This window comes from Ctenopharyngodon idella, chromosome 7 (genome assembly GCF_019924925.1).
Source record: "Ctenopharyngodon idella isolate HZGC_01 chromosome 7, HZGC01, whole genome shotgun sequence".
NCBI classification, from domain to species: domain Eukaryota; kingdom Metazoa; phylum Chordata; class Actinopteri; order Cypriniformes; family Xenocyprididae; genus Ctenopharyngodon; species Ctenopharyngodon idella.
Window position 1 is genome coordinate 36,938,435 of NC_067226.1, and position 13,341 is coordinate 36,951,775.

Here is a 13,341-nt window from a genome sequence, read left to right on the forward strand (position 1 = left end):
AAATTTTTACTTCAAAAAAGCTAAGTGGGGGCCTTTCATTACCTAACTTCATGCATTATTATTGGGCAGCTAATATTCATAAGCTGATGTTTTGGGTGCATGCCCCCTATTTGCCATTGTGTCTTTTAGAAGCAAAGTCATGTATTTCAACATCTCTTCCTGCTATGGTGTTTTCCTCCCTTCCTATATCGGTGTCACGCTATACTGATAATCCAATAGTGCGTACCTCTCTCAAAATATTTTATCAATTTCGGCGTCATTTCAAATTTATCTCAGCCTCTACCATGGCTCCTATATGTAATAATCACCTCTTCCCCCCCTCCTTCACAGATTCTACATTCGCTCTCTGGGAAAAGAAGGATCTAAAATGTTTTGAACATTTTTTCATTAATAATGTTTTTGCAACCTTTTCCAACTTATCTTTGACATGCAACTTACCTTCCTCTCACCTATTTCGTTTTTTTTTTTTTTTTTCAAATTAGGCACTGTGCCTCATCCCTATTTTCTGGGTTTCCCTCTTTACCTTCAAAATCTTCATGGAAAGAGGCGTTTGGATTGAATCCCCATGTGAGTGGTGTTATTTCTTGAATATACACCTTGATTTGGTCAAAGGACAACTCTTATAATATCAAAATCATTAGTGCTTGGGAAGAGGAATTAGGAAAAAAGTTTGACGATGGTTACTGGGACAGGGTGTTGGATAATATACGCACTACCACGTCATGTGCGAGACTTAGTTTTATACAATTTAAAACGGTCCATAGAGCTCATCTTTCTAAGACTAAACTATCGAAGATATATCCCAACGTTTCCGACATATGTGAAAAATGCAAACTTTCACCTTGTAACCTCAGCCATATGTTTGCACTCTGTCCCAAACTGCAGAATTTTTGGAACTCCTTCTTTGAAATGGTCTCTGATGTTCTTAAAATCAAATTAGATGTCTGCCCTTTAATTGCCATTTTTGGTGTTCCATCTCAGAGTCATCCTCTGAACCATAAGCAAGTTAGTGTTGTAGCATTTGCATCATTGCTTGCCCGGCACAGAATATTGTTATCTTGGACCTCTCCACAACCTCCTTCTATATCAGTGTGGCTTAAAGATTTAATCTTTTTTTAAAAACTTGAAAAAGTCAAGTATAATATTAGAGGAAGGGGGGAATCCTTTTTTGAAAAATGGCAACAATTTATTACCTACTTTAATGATATATTTACCCTGGAGGTAGATTGAGGGGAGGTATAACTCTTTTTTTTTTTTTTTTTTTCTCCTTTACTGTTTTGAGAAGTAGTTTTGTATTATTATTATTTGTATTATTTTCATTTATTATTTATTCCTTTTTTCTTCTCTTTTTTTATGTATACTAATTTTATTTACTTATTTAATCACCAACTGTAGTTGAACCTTTTCATATGTCCTTTTATTTTAGTTTGGGATCATAGGGTTGGGTAAGATGTGAATGTTGTAAAATGAAAAAGTGCGATTTTGCAATAAAAATTCTATGACTAAAAATCCTTTTTCTCTAAAAAGTGTTTCCTAACTAATTTTTGCAGCATTTGAAGTATCGATATATAATTTATGCGCTAAAATGAAACAAAAAAAGATTATGTCATGATTCGGATCGCGTGTTAAACTGCCAAACTGCTGAAATCACATGACTTTGGTGCTCCGAACCGCTGATTCGACACGCTGATTCATAATGCTCCGAAGCTTCCTGAAGCAGTGTTTTGAAATCGGCCATCACTATATAAGTCGTTATTTTGTTTTTTTTTGACGCACCAAAAATATTCTCGTCGCTTTATAATATTAATATTGAACCACTGTACTCATATGAACTGATTTAAATATGTTTTTCGTACATTAATGGATCTTGAGAGAGGAAATGTCATTGCTGGCTATGGAGGCCTCACTGAGCGATCGGACAAACAAAAATATCTTAATTTGTGTTCTGAAGATTAACGAAGGTCTTATGGGTGTGGAACACCATTAGGGTGAGTAATAAATGACATTATTTTTATATTTCATTTTGGGTGAACTAACCCTTTAAATTTATTTTGACTTTTTTATTTAATTACTTGTGTAATTATTGTGTATTACTTTTTTAAATAATTACAAATTAAAAAATTAAAACAATTATATGAAACAATTTAACTAATATAGCTTCAAATAAACAAGCAAATAGTACATAATAAAGTGGAAAAAGAAACATTACAAGCAATAAACAAAGTGTGCTTTAAATATCTGAACATTTTTCAGTGAAGAGTGATTTTCTGTTTCTCAGCTTTACTACTGTTTGATTATTACTGATGACATCATAGACAGCAGGAGTTCAAATAAGCTGCATTCACACTAATGCACAAATCTGTTTTGATATATCAGATGTCCTGTTCTCTCTGTCTAATACCTTAAGATATATAATTGGTTTTGTTTACATTAATTTCACATCATAAAAGCATTTTGAGATGCATTTAACCACTTAGCGGAGTCACACACAGCCATATGCCATGAACGCTCTTTACAAAACAGCTTGCTTTTCTCACAGCACATTATCCTGTGCACTGAAGCCATCGATTGCCCTTGTAATTCACTTCAACCTTTTCAAACTTTATAGAAGATTATTTTATGAAAGTTTCAATGGTTTGTGTGTGGAATTGGAAGAAAGCAGAATACAGCTGTTTCTAGAGCACACAGTGCCATCACGCATCTGTAGTTAAAAACTCTGAAATTCTCAGAATCAGTTGCTGATGCTATGGGGACGTTGATACCCACTATGCCATGCTGACCAATGCCTGCCTCCAAAGCATGAAGCACAGTCTTTTCAGGCAAAGCACTGAAAACTTGATATGCCTTGACCCAAAGTAGACATAAGCATCGTCACCTAATTAGGACACATCCTGTGACACCATAGCCTTGCTCCCAAGAAAGCTTAGTGCGTAGAGGTGCTAAAGCTACCATGCTCAATATCCAAAAGGGGACTCCTACCCTAAACAAATCCAGGCCACAAGCTGCAGGACAGGCCAAGCCTAGAGCCCTAAGAGCAGAGCTATCGAAGGGAGAGAACTAACATAGTCTCAGCTACAGCAAGTCTACAGTACTATATCCAGCATAATAAGCTGAACCAGGCAATAAACGAGATATGGAGTCACTTGCAGCAACTTTAACATATCACACCAGCCCACTAACACCCCATCATTTAGGGAGTGGTACACTAAAGGTAGCGTGTGAGGCAAATTCCTCAGCTTTTTTTTTTTTTTTTTTTTTTAAATATCCAGCCTTAAAGGATTAGTTCACTTTCATATAAAATTTTCCTGATAATTTACTCACCCCCATGTCATCCAAGATGTTCATGTCTTTCTTTCTTCAGTCTAAAAGAAATAAAGGTTTTTGATGAAAACATTCCAGGATTATTCTCCTTATGTTGGACTTCAATGGCCTCCAAATGGTTGAAGGTCAAAATTATAGTTTCAGTGCAGCTTCAAAGGGCTTAAAACGATACCAGACGAGGAATAAGGGTCTTATCTAGTGAAACGATAGGTCATTTTCGAAAAAAATGTAAATGTATATGCTTTATATAAATAAATGATCGCCTTCCAAGTGCTTCCACCAAAACTGTACTTTCGTATTCTTCAAAAAGCTTACACTGTATGTCCTATGCCTTCCCTATTCTACTTACGGAACGAACCCAGCGGCAGTTAAATTTTTTTCCGTAAGTAGAATAGGGAAGGTGTAGGACATACAGTGTAAGCTTTTTGAAGAATACGAAAGTACGGTTTTGGCGAAAGCACTTGGAAGGCGATCATTTGTTTATATAAAGCATATACATTTACATTTTTTTCGAAAATGACCGATCGTTTCACTAGATAAGAGCCTTATTCCTCATCTGGTATCATTTATAGCCCTTTGAAGCTGCACTGAAACTATAATTTTGACCTTCAACTGTTTGGAGGCCATTGCAGTCCATTATAAGGAGAATAATCCTGGAATGTTTTCATCAAAAACCTTAATTTCTTTTCGACTGAAGAAAGAAAGACATGAACATCTTGGCTCACATTACAGAAGCGAAACAAAAAAAGATCATTTGCATTACTTTGCGTTTGGCTAAACCACATTTGTAAGCATGTTTTAAGGCTACATACCTCTGTACATTTAATGGGTGCTTCTTTGTGGTTATTTAATACAAAGTTTGTCATGGTGTAGAAATTTCTTGCCTATGATGAGTACTGCGTGGACATTTCACTCATGTTGGATGCATCAACATCACATTTGCATATGCTCTACTCTTCAAATTCATGATTGGTCGCTGCCAAATTAAAATATTAAATAGAACGATAAAATGCTGTTATAAGCCTGTTAATGGTAATTTCAAATAAGCGTTTCTGTTCAGAATTATTAAATTAGATTTTGTTTTCATTTTTGGTTTTGTTCTTGTTAAAATCTTGCTCATTTACATGTTTTGTTTTCTTTCCGATTGAAAGGGTTTTTCAGCGTAATGGTAGGTTTTGAGTGTTTCAGGTAGGTTTTAGGTGTGTTTCAGGCATAAGGGTAGGTTTTAGGTGGCTTTCAATGCGGTCTGTCAAAAAAGACAAATATAATAAGCAAATGATAAAGAATTGAGGATAAGCGCGATTTTTCCCCTCAAACCACTTTACCAGAAAATATCCAGTTAATTTCCAGCTAATTTCATTTGTTAAAGTCAGCATGAAATCAAAATTGACAACTCTTATTTTTTATGGAATATTGTAGTATTTATTATCAATAATTTATCTGTGCACTTCATTATTATTATTATTATTATTTTAATGTGCTCTGTAATCTTTAATCAAAACATTAACCTGCTCTCCCCCCTCAAAACGATTCATCGTCTCTTCCTGTCACATGCTATGGCGTGAGGGCAGAGCTATCTGGAACTGCCAACAGATCCAGTGACGTAAGGGGAAAATGCTGTTTAGTGCCGTTGACCGTCACCCTTAATAAATAAAGTTCTTACAGTAACATGAGGGTGCTTGCAGTGAGTCCGGTGGAGACAAATCTGACTGCAAACGGGCATTCAGATCTGCCTGATTTTGTTAGCAACGCCCAATTTCCAACGATCCAATCAATTCCCGAAGGACAAAATCAAGTCCCGCCCTCTCATTTCAGATGCCATTTCACTCGGATAGACGTCACAGTAGAGAAGAAAAGACAATCGCAACTTCCACTTCATGTCGACTTTAAGTTTACAGCGAACGGGTAGGTTTAGGGATCAGTACGGAAGCCCTAAATGGCCATGGATTATTATTTTTTTCTATCTTGTTTTGTTGTGATCACGACTTAATTTTCTCGTGATCTCGAGATAACAAAAGTTGTTTTGTCGCGATCACGACTTATTTTCTCGTGATCTCGAGATAACAAAAGTTGTTTTGTTGTGATCACGACTTAATTTTCTCGTGATCTCGAGATAACAAAAGTTGTTTTCTCGTCATCTCGACATAAAAGTTCTTTTTACAGTGATTGATTCTGAAACACACTGTACCCGGATTCTACTGTTGTTATAGCCTAGTAACGAACACAACTTTCACGCGCATCTGATCGACGGATAAATCATGCGCTCTTATATCTTGTGGATATTTCAGCAAATTGTTTACTTCACTTTATAATAAAGTTTAGAATAAATAAATACATATAGGCTAATCAATCACTGTTCAATAAATGTACGCTAAACATTTTATTTGTGTAATTAACATGTTTAATGATAAACAGAGTGCCTTCAGAAGATGCCAGATTATTCTATAATTCTAAAAATTATTAGATTAAACCCACTTTATTTTCCTCATTCGTTTGAAATAAAATTATATTACATAAGGTGTTTGTTATTTTTATTCATCACGTAGGATAGGCTGTGATATCATTAAACTGTCTTCCTCCAGCTTCCATTAAAAAGAGGTGCAATACTCCAGATTTCCAAAAAACAAAACTTTAATCCAGTTGATATAGGCTAAAATAATCTTGGGATGCTGTTTGAGAATAGTGTTTATGTATGTGTGTTGTTTCCAACAAAGAAATGTAGAAAATACAATAGGTTACACACTATCACTGACTTAAATGACATAGGCTATAAATCATATTTCTTATCAATATACACTGAGTGAGTGAAACGAACACTGAAACTGCGATGATTAAAATGGCGTCTTAAAGATACACAATGAGGTGCAAACAGAATACTATACAGTGACATCAAAACTAGTTTTAATAAGCAATAAGTTTAGTATCACACCGAACTATTGCGGTCGTGAAACTGTGGTGAGTCTTGCACTAGTCAGAACGATAACAGATACACTTTCAAGCAAAATAATCATATTCAAGCATTTAACAGTTAAGTTAATTACTTAACGCACACAATAATGCACAAAATAAAGCGATCACGAAGACTCTCTCTGTCCGAAACTCGTACAATCTGGGCCAATATGAACAAATATAGTAAAGTGGATATTTACCGCACATCATCAGTTATATTTGGTAATATACTGACACCTGTTGGCACTTTTGTGTAATTTAGAGCAGAAATTAAGTCGTGATCACGACAAAACAACTTTTGCTATCTCGAGATCACGAGAAAATTAAGTCGTGATCACGACAAAACAACTTTTGTTATCTCGAGATCACGAGAAAATAAGTAGTGATCACGACAAAACAAGATAGAAAAAAAAAAAAAAAAATCCATGCCCGTTTAGGGCTTCCGTAGATCAGTGTTTGGTGTAGGCAGTAGGCTATAATTCTGTGATTGACAATAAAATCGGCTGCATGGCGGCATGGGCCTGGCTTCTGACGTCAATCTTGGATGTTGGCCGCGTTGGACGTCCACCGCAGGCTGCAGCAAGACGCTTCTCGCGGAGTTCGCTTGCAGGTATGTTTGGTGTTTGTGTAACCGGGTGACGTATGGGTTTGGCACTACAACTCCCATAAGTCTTTGGGTCAATTATAAGAATTGCGTCATTACGCAGTTGGCGTTTCATTCATTCATTGACTCTGGAAATAAGCGTGAGCTAGCCTCAAGTAACTTATGGTCTGTGTTTATAAAGAGACGTACGGAAACGTAGTGCGCCCTCGTTTCTTTCATTTATTGACTCTGGAAGTAAGCGTGAGCTTACATCAGGTAATTTGGTCTTAATAGTTATTTTAATGTTTTAATTGAGGGCTGTGCCTGTTTTGAGCAATGAGACATTTATATTGTTTCATGCTGCTCATGCTTACAATTGTTTGTGTCTCTAGGTCACCTTTATGTGATTTGAATGCGGGGCATAAGGTAGTCGTATGTATTTGTTTTATCGATGTAATGGGTTTATGTAAAGATAATAGTAGGTTAATTTGGGTGGGCAGAAAGTCGTTTTATCTTGTTGTTGCATTTCAGAATCCCTTGTGTGTTGATGGTGATTGGCCTGGTGATGCAGTCTTCAGAGTGTTGAATGAGTTGAGAACGAATTAGGTAACAAGTATTATTTAGTTTTTATTTATTTATATGTTTGAAGGTGGTTGTTTTCATGAAAGTTTGTTTTGTAGGTTTCTTTTAAAGAAGAACCGTCTGGTTGATTTATTCTTCCCTTTTCTTAAATCCAGTTAATTTAAAGGTATTTGATTAGATTAAATAATTTGATTTATGCAAATGTGTATTTCAGTTATTAATAAAAGGTTTTTATTTTGCAGGATTAGCACGACTATTGTTACTATTTGTTTTCTTTTCTTTCTTTTTTTCTGGTGAATTACCCTAATTTTCCTTTTTGATGTTGTGTATTCATATTATTGTATATTTTCAACTGATACTTTTTTCTTTGTTTTTTGTTTTTTCCTTTTAGTTTTTCATTATTTCCGTGGCAGCTGCAGGGTCTCCTCCAAGGGTGTGACTGGCACTGGTGAGGTGGTGGGCATTCTTTTGTGATTCCTGGTGATTTATTTATCCTTTTGAGTGCCGTGGATTTTGTGCTGTATTTAGAGTGTGCATTGCAAGTAGTGGCTCTATTTTTCTACACACGTATGGTTGTACCCTGTTGGAACCCTGCGGTTCGTCATACATTTGTTTTGTTTTTGTTTCCCCTTGCTGAATGTGTACCAGTGTTCTAAACATTTAATTGTTTTTATACAAAATTTGGTATTTATTAATGTGAATAAAAGCTTGTACAAGCAATACATTTTCACTACAGTCTGTGGCCAGTTATTCACCCACTTGTGGTGGGTTTCATTTGTATTAAATCTTTTGATCGCTTGTGGTCGTGGCATTTGTGTGTTGCTCTCAGTAATAGCGACAATAGCAGGTGTGTGAAAGCTGGCCGGTAGACTGAGCTACGGCACCTGTTGTGAGTAACAGCTGTGGGAACCAAACACCAGACGCACAGCTGTATGTTCAACCCATCGTAAGTATGGCTCTCCCTTTTTCACATTTGGGGTTCTGTGAATTTAGGTAAATTAAAGGTAAAGGGAGAATGCAACCTTTAATTTTTATTAAAGGTAAAGGGAGAATGGAACATCAAGATCTTTAAGCCCAATTCCTAGCCAAAGACTGCATTTGACGCTGCTGCTATTTTGCTTACAGGTATTTTCTTTGTTTTTTTTTTGTTTTTTGTTCGTGTTGCGTACAGGCATCTGTGCTGTTTGTTTACGGCTTTGCTGCTTTGCGAGTCGCTTGGGCTGCTAGCTTCCGAGCATTGCGTCCGCGGGGCTGCCTACCAGTTTCATTTTGGATTGTTTACAAATATAGTTTTTTATTTGTTTCTTTTGGGCTTTGCGCTGGGTTTTTACTTTTTTTGTGATTTGGTTTCTTTTGCTAACAGTGAGTTATTTTGTTGCTATTTTGGTTTTGTGTTTATTCTTTGTGGTGGTTTTTGTTTGTTTGGTTTTGATCTATTTTGCAGCTTTATTATATTAATTTACTTTTTCTCTTTGCCATGTATTGTGTTATTGTAAAGTGTTTTCTTTTTCGTTCACTTTCTTGTTGTTCTAGTGCCACTCAGGCATTTTTTACTTTTGCATGTGGTGTCATCTGGAGGCCTGAGTGCTATAGCTGCCACAACAGTGTCTGCCACTTATTTTGGTGGTTTGTTTCTCCTTATTATCAATATTCAATGTAATTCTCTTTTGAACTCCCTTATTAATGTGTTCTTTTTCTTTCTCCAGGAGCCAGTGAGGACTCATGTGGAACAGGGGAGGCTAGCTGCTTTCATTCGGTGGTGTGTGCTTCAGTGTGCTGACACAGATTCCTTAGAGTGTGTGTGCGTGGTGTCTGATTTGGTGTGAATTGAGGTAGGTTTGGACGACCTCCTGAGTTGCAGCCAGCCTGCCTCGTTCCTGCTAATCCTGGCCCTGGAGAATTATTTCTATCATTTTGTGTGTTTTATGAGAGAGAGCATTTTATTGATGCAGGTGATTTTATAATAAAGTATATTTTGTATTGATACTCACGTCTCCCATTATCTGTCTTCAATTGGTAAAACTTACCCGTGTTCTTATTGGGAGTTATTTCCCTGGCGCCCCACCAGGGTGGCGTAGTTGGATTCATTTAATTGTGATTCACATTTCCCTCCACTTGGTAATGCCACATGTCCATACAATGAAATTCAAGTTTCAAGCTCCAAAAAGTCTTCTGAAGAACAGAGTGAACTGTAAGTGCCTGTTCACGCTCGTATCATTGATAAACTTATGCATACAGAGCCAAATCAAATTTGTCAATAATATGATTTAACATCATTAAACCTGTGATGTTTAATATCATGCAAACTAATTGTATCACTTCAAAACTTGGATTTGGACATGGACGAACTGAGCTTTGCCTTTACATAAATGAGATCAAGCAAATATCACACTGGCATCTGAATGTCAGCACATCTGTGATTATGAGCTCAGATCACGAGAGGTTTGTATTTCTTCATGCAGAATGTTTGATCAAAGCTCTTGTGTGCAGCGTCAGCAGATTATCATACGTTTGCAGGACCCTCTGCACAAAAGCACCATTCAGAAAACAGCTGCTCTGATTAGATGGCCAAAAGTGTGTGACGCGTGGGCTTGTGTGTGAGTGTAGTGCACTTGATGAGTGCACTGTGTGTGTATGAGGATGTCACGGTATGTTGATTACTAGAAGTAGTGGTCATCAAATGCCTCTTGAGACAAAACATTTGTACTACTGTAAATATTACATCCAAAAAAAAAAAAAAAGCTTTCTTTTTCTCCCTTATTTCCAACAGAGTAACTGAGGCTTTAAAAAGTTTTTCACTAGCATGATAACAGTTCCGATCATTGTATTGCACACGCAGCTCTATAGTCAATAATCAAACACGCTTATGTAATTGGTGGTTGTCTGCGTTTGTGTTTTGGTGCAATAATAAATAGCCAAACATTTAAAGGGGTAGTTCACCCAAAAATTAATGTGCATCGGTTCATGCGAATGGATCCAATTTGTGATAGTTTGATATTATTAATCAACTCTGGGGATATATTGTTAAGAAAAAGAATCAGAGTATGTGATGACATACATGTATGACATTCAGTTGTTTTATTTCGTTTTTTTGTCATAATAATGTAATATGTAAGACATTGCTCTGTTTGATGTTGATTAAGTGGGTATATTCTCCCAGGATTTTCTTTGTAAAATAAGTTAATGAGTTAATAGTTATGCAGGTTGTTTTTTTTCCCCCTTGTTTCCTGTTGATATGTACTTCTTCGACCGTGGACAAGTGAACAGCGAGCCAACAGTGTCTAGTTGATGTTGCAATACATCTTTCTCTGGAGCAAGTTCAATATACTTATTCTGTCATCAATTCCTGGATACAAATAAGAGAATACAACACACCATACATTTCGGATACCTTGAGTGAAACTAAGTTTAAAACTACCCGGGTAGTACATTTTTATTCTGTCACGTGACTACTCCTATTTTTTATATTTTATTTATTTTTTTTTTCTTCAATTTTTTTTTCTTCCTGGAAGGACCTGACGTTATCAAAAAGACAAAGACAAATAACAACACAAGGAAAAGACTTTCTGAACAGTATTGGTCATACCAAACAGGCCTGATTGTATTTCCTTTTAGTTCCGTTGACTATGTTTGCAAATTTTGAACTCTTTTCAATTGATGGTACCAATACAAACTATTTTTCTTCTTTCACAAGTTGTAGTGAAATTGCTGTCTCAAATCCTCCTTACGAACTTAGACGTTAACTGTACTGTCATGCTACTGTGCCCATCCTGATTAGTTCATTTAGAACCTTATTCTAGAGTGATACAACGGGTTACAGCATCATAGAATTCAAATGGGTCGCACATATTATCATCAGCATAGAACGGCTCGTGCAAATCTTAACACTTTTGGAGCACGCTGGTGAACGTGCCTCCGGTGATTTGCGCGCTACTCATGCAAAATTAAACAAATGAGCTTCAGTTACAGTCATATTGTGCAGACAATTGATCCATTCAGTCACTCCGAACGTGTGATGTATACAACTAATTAATAGTCTGATGATTCTATGTTTCTGTGTGGGCGCTCAGAGTACGGGCAACATGTGAGAAGTGCCGGTATGCAAGAAAAAGTAAGGGTATGTTACTGATTAAAATAGAGAAGTGCTGGTACTGCATATTGGTGCGTACTGGCCCTCTTCGAACACTTCTGACTGTTACTACTAAAAAAAAAAAAAGATCTCTGGGGGCCCCAAAAGTGCGTGGGCCATTAGAATTGTCCTAAACCCGTCCCCCACCTTAGTGGCGAGTTTGACAGAGTGGACAAGTAAAAAAACAAGAAGAATTGCTCAAGTCAAACTTCAAAGGGGAAATTACAAACAAACAGCTAGACAGTGTGCAGGCTAAACAGAACAGTAATGTGAAATAAAAACAAGCCACTGCCAGGCCGACCAGCAGTCACAGCACTTCAGCTGGTAGCCAGGCTGGATGATGTCAGCTTAAGCTCGAAAGAAAGAGTGGAAAAGGAGTTTCAAAAACACTTCAGTGGCTGAGTACAGCATTGTGCTAAACCCGGATGCAAAACCCTTTTCTCTTTCAACACCTAGGTGCATTTCCCTCCTTCTATTCCCAAAGGTGAAGGAAGAATTAAAGCGAATGGAACAGCAGGGTTTAATTTCAAAAGTGGAGGAGCCAACTGAATGGTGTGCGCCCAAGGTCATGGTGCCAAAGCATACAGGTAAAGTGAGAATTTGCACAGATCTCACTGAACTGAACAAAACAATAATGAGAGAAAAACACCCCTTCTGTGGAAAGCACATTAAGAAAGCTTGCAGGAGCCAAAGTGTTTTCCAAGTTCGATGCCAATGCTGGCTTTTGGCAGATTCCACTTTCAAAGGAATCCTCTTTACTCACCACCTTTATAACTCCATTTGGCAGCCCAGGCTGATTAGAAAAACGTACCTGTGTCTATAGTTTTGCAAAAAGCAAAATATGTTGCGTCGTGCACGTTTCGTGACAGTTTCAAAGGAAATGTCCAGTGAGTGGCGCTAAAAGTGTGTTTCTCTTTTTCTGGAACAGATGAACGTGAATATGGCAACATTTTATTATGTTGGAGTTTGTATGTATCACCGCAGTTCTGAATTGAAATATCCGGTGAGTGGCCCTAAAAGCTTGATGCTCCATCACGTTTAATAATGTACACCTACACTAAACCCTAAACCAGGGGTATCCAATCCTGCTCCTGCAAAGTTTAGCTCCAACCCCAATTAAACACACCTGAACCAGCTAATCAAGGTCTTAGGCATACTAGAAACTTCCAGACAGGCGTGTTGAGGCAAGCTGGAGCTAAACTCTGCAGGACAGTGGCCCTCCAGGACCGAGTTTGGACACCTCTGCCCTAAACCTACCCAATAGTGTTAACAAAAGCAAATGTGAAATAAAAACGCAATCGTAACAATGGCATTTTAGTGGCACTTCCAAAAGCACATGTCCAGAATTCTTGAGGGACTGGACGATGTTATTTGTCAAATGGATGATGTGCTCGTCTGGGGATCAACACAGAGTGAACACGACGAGAGGCAGGGAAGGCTGCTCTCAAGACTTCAGGAAGCAGGAGTCACACTTAATGACAAATGTGAGTTTTCAAAAATGAAAATTAATTTCCTCAGACAGATCATTGAGGCATCAGGGGTGAGTGCAGATCCAGACAAGGTGGAGGCAGTTAAAGCCATGAAACAACCACGAAATGTCAGTGAAATGAGAAGGTTTTTGGGAATGGTCAACCACCTTGGTAAATTCTTACCACGTCTGACAGAGAAAGCCCAACATGTGGGTCTAGGGGTCACATCAGCAAGAGGCCTTCCAACAAACCAAGGTCTTAAGTGCAACTGACAACACCTCCAGGTTTAGCGCTGTATGATATGAACA

At 37.4% G+C, this 13,341-nt stretch overlaps 1 long non-coding RNA gene across 4 annotated transcripts; it reads left to right on the forward strand.

Annotated features, from left to right (window-relative positions):
• Positions 1-6,987: 6,987 nt before the first annotated feature.
• LOC127516525 (uncharacterized) lies at positions 6,988-9,421 on the forward strand. Of its 4 annotated transcripts, XR_007931004.1 has the most exons (5): positions 6,988-7,129; positions 7,246-7,279; positions 7,385-8,381; positions 8,476-8,560; positions 9,142-9,421. It is a non-coding gene; the product is annotated as an uncharacterized LOC127516525 (long non-coding RNA). The 4 variants fall into 4 exon arrangements; XR_007931002.1 differs by having other exon boundaries at positions 7,385-8,560; XR_007931003.1 differs by having other exon boundaries at positions 8,476-9,421.
• The last annotated feature ends 3,920 nt before the right edge of the window (positions 9,422-13,341 follow it).